The 8,709-nt window shown below is 39.0% G+C and overlaps 1 long non-coding RNA gene across 1 annotated transcript; it reads left to right on the forward strand.

The window, feature by feature from the left end:
* The first annotated feature begins 5,208 nt into the window (after nucleotides 1-5,208).
* Nucleotides 5,209-7,622, forward strand: LOC126869011 (uncharacterized). Its single transcript, XR_007690806.1, has 2 exons — nucleotides 5,209-5,479; nucleotides 5,710-7,622. It is a non-coding gene; the product is annotated as an uncharacterized LOC126869011 (long non-coding RNA).
* The last annotated feature ends 1,087 nt before the right edge of the window (nucleotides 7,623-8,709 follow it).

An 8,709-nucleotide genomic window follows, 5' to 3' on the forward strand; every position in this document is an offset into this window, starting at 1 on the left:
GCGTCGAAACAAGCAAAATAGCTCGCAAATCTCGATGATTTCGTCGATTTTGATGAAATTTAGCCGTCATTTCCCTCCCGCTACAGATATTTCGACGTTTAAGCGATCGTTGAGCTCCATTTTACAGTGCAAATGCAATGCACTACCGTTTAAGCGTCGAAACAAGCAAAATAGCTCGCAAATCTCGAAGATTTCGTCGACTTTGACGAAAACTAACCGTCATTTCCTTCCCGTTGGAGATATTTCGACGTTTAAGCACTCGTCGAACTCTATTTCACAGTGCAAATGCAATGCACTACCGTTTAAGCGTCGAAACATGCAAAATAGCTCGCAAATCGCTAAGATTTCGTCGATTTTGACGAAAACTAACCGTCATTTCCTTCCCGTTGGAGATATTTCGACGTTTAAGCACTCGTCGAACTCTATTTCACAGTGCAAATGCAATGCACTACCGTTTAAGCGTCGAAACATGCAAAATAGCTCGCAAATCGCGAAGATTTCGTCGATTTTGACGAAAAATAGCCGTCATTTCCTTCCCGTTGGAGATATTTCGACGTTTAAGCACTCGTTGAACTCCATTTCACAGTGCTAATGCAGTGCACAACCATTTAAGCGTCGAAACAATCAAAATATCTCGCAAATCGCGATTTTGACGAAAATTAACTGTCATTTCCTTCCCGTTGGAGATATTTCGACGTTTAAGCACTCGTTGAACTCCATTTTACAGTGCTAATGCAATGCACTACTGTTTAAGCGTCGAAACAATCAAAATATCTCGCAAATCGCGATTTTGACGAAAAATAGCCGTCATTTCCTTCCCGTTGGAGATATTTCGACGTTTAAGCACTCGTTGAACTCCATTTCACAGTGCTAATGCAGTGCACAACCATTTAAGCGTCGAAACAATCAAAATATCTAGCAAATCGCGATTTTGACGAAAAATAGCCGTCATTTCCTTCCCGTTGGAGATATTTCGACGTTTAAGCACTCGTTGAACTCCATTTTACAGTGCAAATGCATTGCACTACCGTTTAAGTGTCGAAACAATCAAAATAGCTCGCAAATCGCGAAGATTTCGTCGATTTTGACGAAAAATAGCCGTCGTTTCCTTCCCGTTGGAGATATTTCGACGTTTATGCACTCGTTGAACTCCATTTCACAGTGCCAATGCAATGCACAACCGTTTAAGCGTCGAAACAATCAAAATATCTCGCAAATCACGATTTTGACGAAAATTAACTGTCATTTCCTTCCCGTTGGAGATATTTCGACGTTTAAGCGCTCGTTGAACTCCATTTTGCAGTGCAAATGCATTGCACTACTGTTTAAGCGTCGAAACAATCAAAATAGCTCGCAAATCGCGAAGATTTCGTCGATTTTGACGAAAAATAGCCGTCATTTCCTTCCCGTTGGAGATATTTCGACGTTTAAGCACTCGTTGAACTCCATTTCACAGTGCTAATGCAATGCACAACCGTTTAAGCGTCGAAACAATCAAAATATCTAGCAAATCGCGATTTTGACGAAAAATAGCCGTCGTTTCCTTCCCGTTGGAGATATTTCGACGTTTAAGCGCTCGTTGAACTCCATTTCACAGTGCTAATGCAATGCACAACAGTTTAAGCGTCGAAACAAACAAAATATCTCGCAAATCGCGATTTTGACGAAAAATAGCCGTCATTTCCTGCCCGTTGGAGATATTTCGACGTTTAAGCACTCGTTGAACTCCATTTCACAGTGCTAATGCAATGCACAACCATTTAAGCGTCGAAACAATCAAAATATCTCGCAAATCGCGAAGATATCGTCGTTTTTGACGAAAAATAGCCGTCATTTCCTTCCCGTTGGAGATATTTCGACGTTTAAGCACTCGTTGAACTCCATTTCACAGTGCTAATGCAATGCACAACCGTTTAAGCTTCGAAACAATCAAAATATCTCGCAAATCGCGATTTTGAGGAAAAATAGCCGTCATTTCCTTCCCGTTGGAGATATTTCGACGTTTAAGCACTCGCTGAACTCCATTTCACAGTGCTAATGCAATGCACAACCGTTTAAGCGTCGAAACAATCAAAATATCACGCAAATCGCGATTTTAACGAAAAATAGCCGTCATTTCCTGCCCGTTGGAGATATTTTGACGTTCAAGCGCTCGGCGAACTCCATTTCACAGTGCAAATGCAATGTACTACCGTTTAAGCATCGAAACAAGCAAAATAGCTCGCAAATCGCGAAGATTTCGTCGATTTTGATTAAATCTATCCGTCATTTTCTTCCCGTTGGAGATATTTCGACGTTTAAGCGCTCGTTGATCTCCATTTCACAGTGCAAATGCAACGCACTACCGTTTAAGCGTCGAAACAAGCAAAATAGCTAGCAAATCGCGATGACTTCGTCGATTTTGACGAAAAATAGCCGTCATTTCCTTCCCGTTGGAGATATTTCGACGTCTAAGCTCTCGTTGAACTCCATTTCACAGTGCTAATGCAATGCACAACCGTTTAAGCGTCGAAACAATCAAAATATCTCGCAAATCGCGATTTTGATGAAAATTAACTGTCATTTCCTTCCCGTTGGAGATATTTCGACGTCTAAGCTCTCGTTGAACTCCATTTCTCAGTGCTAATGCAATGCACAACCATTTAAGCGTCGAAACAATCAAAATATCTCGCAAATCGCGAAGATTTCGTCGATTTTGACGGAAAATAGCCGTCATTTCCTTCCCGTTGGAGATATTTCGACGTTTAAGCACTCGTTGAACTCCATTTCACAGTGCTAATGCAATGCACAACCGTTTAAGCGTCGAAACAATCAAAATATCTCGCAAATCGCGAAGATTTCGCCGATTTTGACGAAAAATAGCCGTCATTTCCTTCCCGTTGGAGATATTTCGACGTTTTAGCACTCGTTGAACTCCATTTCACAGTGTTAATGCAATGCACAGCCATTTAAGCGTCGAAACAATCAAAATATCTCGCAAATCGCGAATATTTCGTCGATTTTGACGAAAAATAGCCGTCATTTCCTTCCCGTTGGAGATATTTCGACGTCTAAGCTCTCGTTGAACTCCATTTCACAGTGCTAATGCAATGCACAACCGTTTAAGCGTCGAAACAATCAAAATATCTCGCAAATCGCGATTTTGATGAAAATTAACTGTCATTTCCTTCCCGTTGGAGATATTTCGACGTTTAAGCGCTGGTTGAACTCCATTTCACAGTGCAAATGCAATGCAGTACCGTTTAAGCGTCGAAACAAGCAGAATAGCTCGCCAATCGCTAAGATTTCGTCGATTTTGATGAAATATAGCCGTCATTTCCTTCCCGTTGGAGATATTTCGACGTTTAAGCGCTCGCTGAACTCCATTTTACAGTGCAAATCCATTGCACTACCGTTTAAGCGTCGAAACAATCAAAATAGCTCGCAAATCGCGAAGATTTCGTCGATTTTGACCAAAAATAGCCGTCATTTCCTTCCCGTTGGAGATATTTCGACGTCTAAGCTCTCGTTGAACTCCATTTCACAGTGCTAATGCAATGCACAACCGTTTAAGCGTCGAAACAATCAAAATATCTCGCAAATCGCGAAGATTTCGCCGATTTTGACGAAAAATAGCCGTCATTTCCTTCCCGTTGGAGATATTTCGACGTTTAAGCACTCGTTGAACTCCATTTCACAGTGTTAATGCAATGCACAACCATTTAAGCGTCGAAACAATCAAAATATCTCGCAAATCGCGAAGATTTCGTCGATTTTGACGAAAAATAGCCGTCATTTCCTTCCCGTTGGAGATATTTCGACGTCTAAGCTCTCGTTGAACTCCATTTCACAGTGCTAATGCAATGCACAACCGTTTAAGCGTCGAAACAATCAAAATATCTCGCAAATCGCGATTTTGATGAAAATTAACTGTCATTTCCTTCCCGTTGGAGATATTTCGACGTTTAAGCGCTGGTTGAACTCCATTTCACAGTGCAAATGCAATGCAGTACCGTTTAAGCGTCGAAACAAGCAGAATAGCTCGCCAATCGCTAAGATTTCGTCGATTTTGATGAAATATAGCCGTCATTTCCTTTCCGCTGGAGATATTTCGACGTTTAAGCGCTCGCTGAACTCCATTTTACAGTGCAAATCCATTGCACTACCGTTTAAGCGTCGAAACAATCAAAATAGCTCGCAAATCGCGAAGATTTCGTCGATTTTGACCAAAAATAGCCGTCATTTCCTTCCCGTTGGAGATATTTCGACGTTTAAGCACTCGTTGAACTCCATTTCACAGTGCTAATGCAATGCACAACCATTTAGGCGTCGAAACAATCAAAATAGCTCGCAAATCGCGAAGATTTCGTCGATTTTGACCAAAAATAGCCGTCATTTCCTTCCCGTTGGAGATATTTCGACGTTTAAGCACTCGTTGAACTCCATTTCACAGTGCTAATGCAATGCACAACCATTTAGGCGTCGAAACAATCAAAATATCTCGCAAATCGCGAAGATTTCGTCGATTTTGACGAAAAATAGCCGTCATTTCCTTCCCGTTGGAGATATTTCGACGTTTAAGCACTCGTTGAACTCCATTTCACAGTGCCAATGCAATGCACAACCATTTAAGCGTCGAAACAATCAAAATATCTCGCAAATCGCGAAGATTTCGTCGATTTTGACGAAAAATAGCCGTCATTTCCTTCCCGTTGGAGATATTTCGACGTCTAAGCTCTCGTTGAACTCCATTTCACAGTGCTAATGCAATGCACAACCGTTTAAGCGTCGAAACAATCAAAATATCTCGCAAATCGCGATTTTGATGAAAATTAACTGTCATTTCCTTCCCGTTGGAGATATTTCGACGTTTAAGCACTCGTTGAACTCCATTTCACAGTGCTAATGCAATACACAACCGTTTAAGCGCCGAAACAATCAAAATATCTCGCAAATCGCGATTTTGATGAAAATTAACTGTCATTTCCTTCCCGTTGGAGATATTTCGACGTTTAAGCGCTCGTTGAACTCCATTTTACAGTGCAAATGCATTGCACAACCGTTTAAGCGTCGAAACAATCAAAATATCTCGCAATTCGCGAAGATTTCGTCGATTTTGACGAAAAATAGCTGTCATTTCCTTCCCGTTGGAGATATTTCGACGTCTAAGCTCTCGTTGAACTCCATTTCACAGTGCTAATGCAATGCACAACCGTTTAAGCGTCGAAACAATCAAAATATCTCGCAAATCGCGATTTTGATGAAAATTAACTGTCATTTCCTTCCCGTTGGAGATATTTCGACGTTTAAGCGCTGGTTGAACTCCATTTCACAGTGCAAATGCAACGCACTACCGTTTAAGCGTCGAAACAAGCAAAATAGCTAGCAAATCGCGAAGACTTCGTCGATTTTGACGAAAACTAACCGTCATTTCTTTCCGGCTGGGGATATTTCGACGTTTAAGCGCTCGTTGAACTCCATTTCACAGTGCAAATGCAATGTACTACCGTTTAAGCATCGAAACAAGCAAAATAGCTCGCAAATCGCGATGATTTCGTCGATTTTGATGAAATATAGCCGTCATTTCCTTCCCGCTGGAGATATTTCGACGTCTAAGCGCTCGTTGAACTCCATTTCACAGTGCAAATGCAATGCACTACCGTTTAAGCGTCGAAACTAGCAAAATAGCTCGCAAATCGCGAAGATTTCGTCGATTTTGATGAAATATAGTGTCACGTCCCGCGCTCCGCACGCGCCGTAACAAGAACAAGAAAACCATTCTATACAAAACGCGCAAGTAAGGATTTGAATGCACAAACGAACACACGGCGCTACAAAACTAAAGGAAGGATTAACAAAGCGAGGGCGACTAATAAATCCAATCAGTATGAAATAAAATAAATAAAACCAGCTAACGGATTGAACGAGTTACGAACCAAACAAATAAACCAGGAAATAAGAATAACTACAAAAGGGGAAATAATGGAAACCCCAGAAATACAAGTATATATATATATTTTAATCAATCAACTTTGAGAGTTACATATAAGTATAAACATATATGCTAGGCATGTAATAAAGTAGTAAATATTAGAGTTAGTGCTTATAATACTATGCAACAAATACAATATTATCAATTTATGAAATATAAGTATATACAAAGTTAAAAACTAATAGTCTAACGAATACATAAAACATACAATATTGTATTATTAAAGAAATAAAAGTTACACTGTCAGAAACATATATATATGTGTGCGCATTCTATTAAACAGATACATACTTAAAATTAGCCTACGTTCCGGTAAAGAATTATAAAATAAGAACTACATTACGAAACATGCATGTCTATATATAAATATATAAATTATATTCTAAACTAAACTACTATTAATGTATGCTCTTTCTACATTATTGATTCAAATCGATAATCTAAGATACATACTTAAAACTAGCCTACGTTCCGGTAAAGAGTTATAAAATAAGAACTACGCTACGAAACATGCATGTCTCTATACAAACATATAAAAATCTATATTCTAAACTACTACTAATCTATGTGCATTCTACAATCTAAAATACATACCTAAAACTAGCCTACATGCCGGTAAAGCATTATAAAATAAGAACTACATTATGAAACATGCATGTCTCTATATAAACACATAAATAATCTATTTTCTAAACTAAAACTACTATTAATAATCTACAAAAGAAATAGAACACACAACGCAACACTTGGGACTAAGCGACAACCTGTCGATAGCCCAAACGCTCAAAATAATTAAGACCGCAACGACTTGAGGAATTGCATACAGAAATTCTATCATCAAGCACAAATATGTAAACATACATTAAACGCACAATAATCTAGAAACAAAACCTTCAATACTATGTTGTCACAATACAAGATATATATGTATATATGAAATCAAATGATTGACACATAACCTCAAATACACAACACTATATCACTAAAGAATCTAAATGAAAATCACTTTGCCAGAAATATATACATATATACGTGTGCGTGTGCGTGTTCTATCTTATTAAAAGAAATTAATATAAAATAAATAATTAACATTTCATTTCGTATGAACACTATATGGGCAAGAGAAATATGCATATAAATACGTATATATATATATATATATATATATATATATATATATATATATATATATATATATATATGTGTGTGTGTGTGAGTGCATATGTTTTATATTATCGAATACTCTATAAAATAAACTACTCGAAACAATAAATAACGCAATCGAAGAATCACAAAACATTAGCCATACTGAAGTGACACACAACATAAACATATATATATATATACGTATATTCACACGAGCTATACTATTGTCACTTTAAAACAATATTAATAAATAAATGTTCTAATTGCGGTAGAATAAGGAAAAACGAGCGACAGACGAAAAATTACTTCGATATCAAACAAAACTAAAGACCCGTCACTAAAAACTTTACTGATGACATTTATGAGCAGCCATGTTGGATTTACACGCGTCATGGCGACAGGAATATTAGGGATTAATGGAAGTCAGGCGCGAGAAACAAATCATGAAAACACATTGTTAACACTTTTCTTTAATAAATTCTATGCGCAACTACAAATATAAAAATATATATATATATATATATATTGGACACAAAACAAAATACATCAAAAAAAAAATTAATAATAATAAGGAACATCAAACAGCGAACCAACGAAATTGAAGCAGCTACACTAAATCAAAATCGAAGCAAGGAGCTCCGGGATAAAGTTCGCTGAACTCACGCATACACCAATAGCGCACAACAGGGGAAATTCCCTTTCTCCCAGAAGCATGGTGACGAAGATGTGCCTCCAAAACCTCTTCGGGAATTTCATTCGCAAAACGAACTTTCACGCAACGATCGGTATCAACGATTTCAACCAGAGGGGGTTCCCTCTCCAATACGACGGTCTCTGCATCGAAGAAATTCTCGTCGAAAGTAACCAAATCGTCAAAGCCCAATTTCGACACGGCCTCGGCATCAATGTTGAATAGTTCCTCCAACCACTCTGATACTCGTGGTTTATCACAGGGCCGCATGCGTTTGATGGATCCTCCCGAGTCGCCCATGGGTTCTTCGGAATCCCTCTTTCGCTTGGGCTGAGAACAACACGGTATATTTTAAATAAAACGAAACAGGACGAATCAAGCGGACTAAAAACAAGACTAAATACATACCAGGGAAGTCTGGAAAGGAACCTCTGATGGAAACGACTCCGCAAACATTGTTCGAACGTCGATCACCGAAGCCTAGGGAAATAGCAAAAAAGGAAAAAACAATCAAAATCACAAAACAACCATAATATGCAAACGTCCAAACTTACGCAAAACAACTCGAAGGAGGAGGTCCTTGTTATGGGAGAGCAGCGGAGTTGCGCGTGTTGCCCGAGCAAACATTGAAATGATAATGATGCTGCAGCCACCAGCCCTTCCACGCGCCGAAGAAACACCGGTAATTCCCACGGTACAGCACGTGGAAGTTTCTCGCGGAAAGGACTAGATCAGCGTGGAATGCTTCAAATTTCCTAGACGCTAGCTCAGCAGAAACACAGGACTGATAGAAACTAAGTCGAAATATGGAATTTACATTTTGTCACGTACGATTCCAAGAAACCCAAACTGCAACATCCCGATTCCCACGGAAGCGTACCCCCAGTGGATCACCACCCCG

Source organism: Bombus huntii, chromosome 8 (genome assembly GCF_024542735.1).
Source record: "Bombus huntii isolate Logan2020A chromosome 8, iyBomHunt1.1, whole genome shotgun sequence".
NCBI lineage: Eukaryota > Metazoa > Arthropoda > Insecta > Hymenoptera > Apidae > Bombus > Bombus huntii.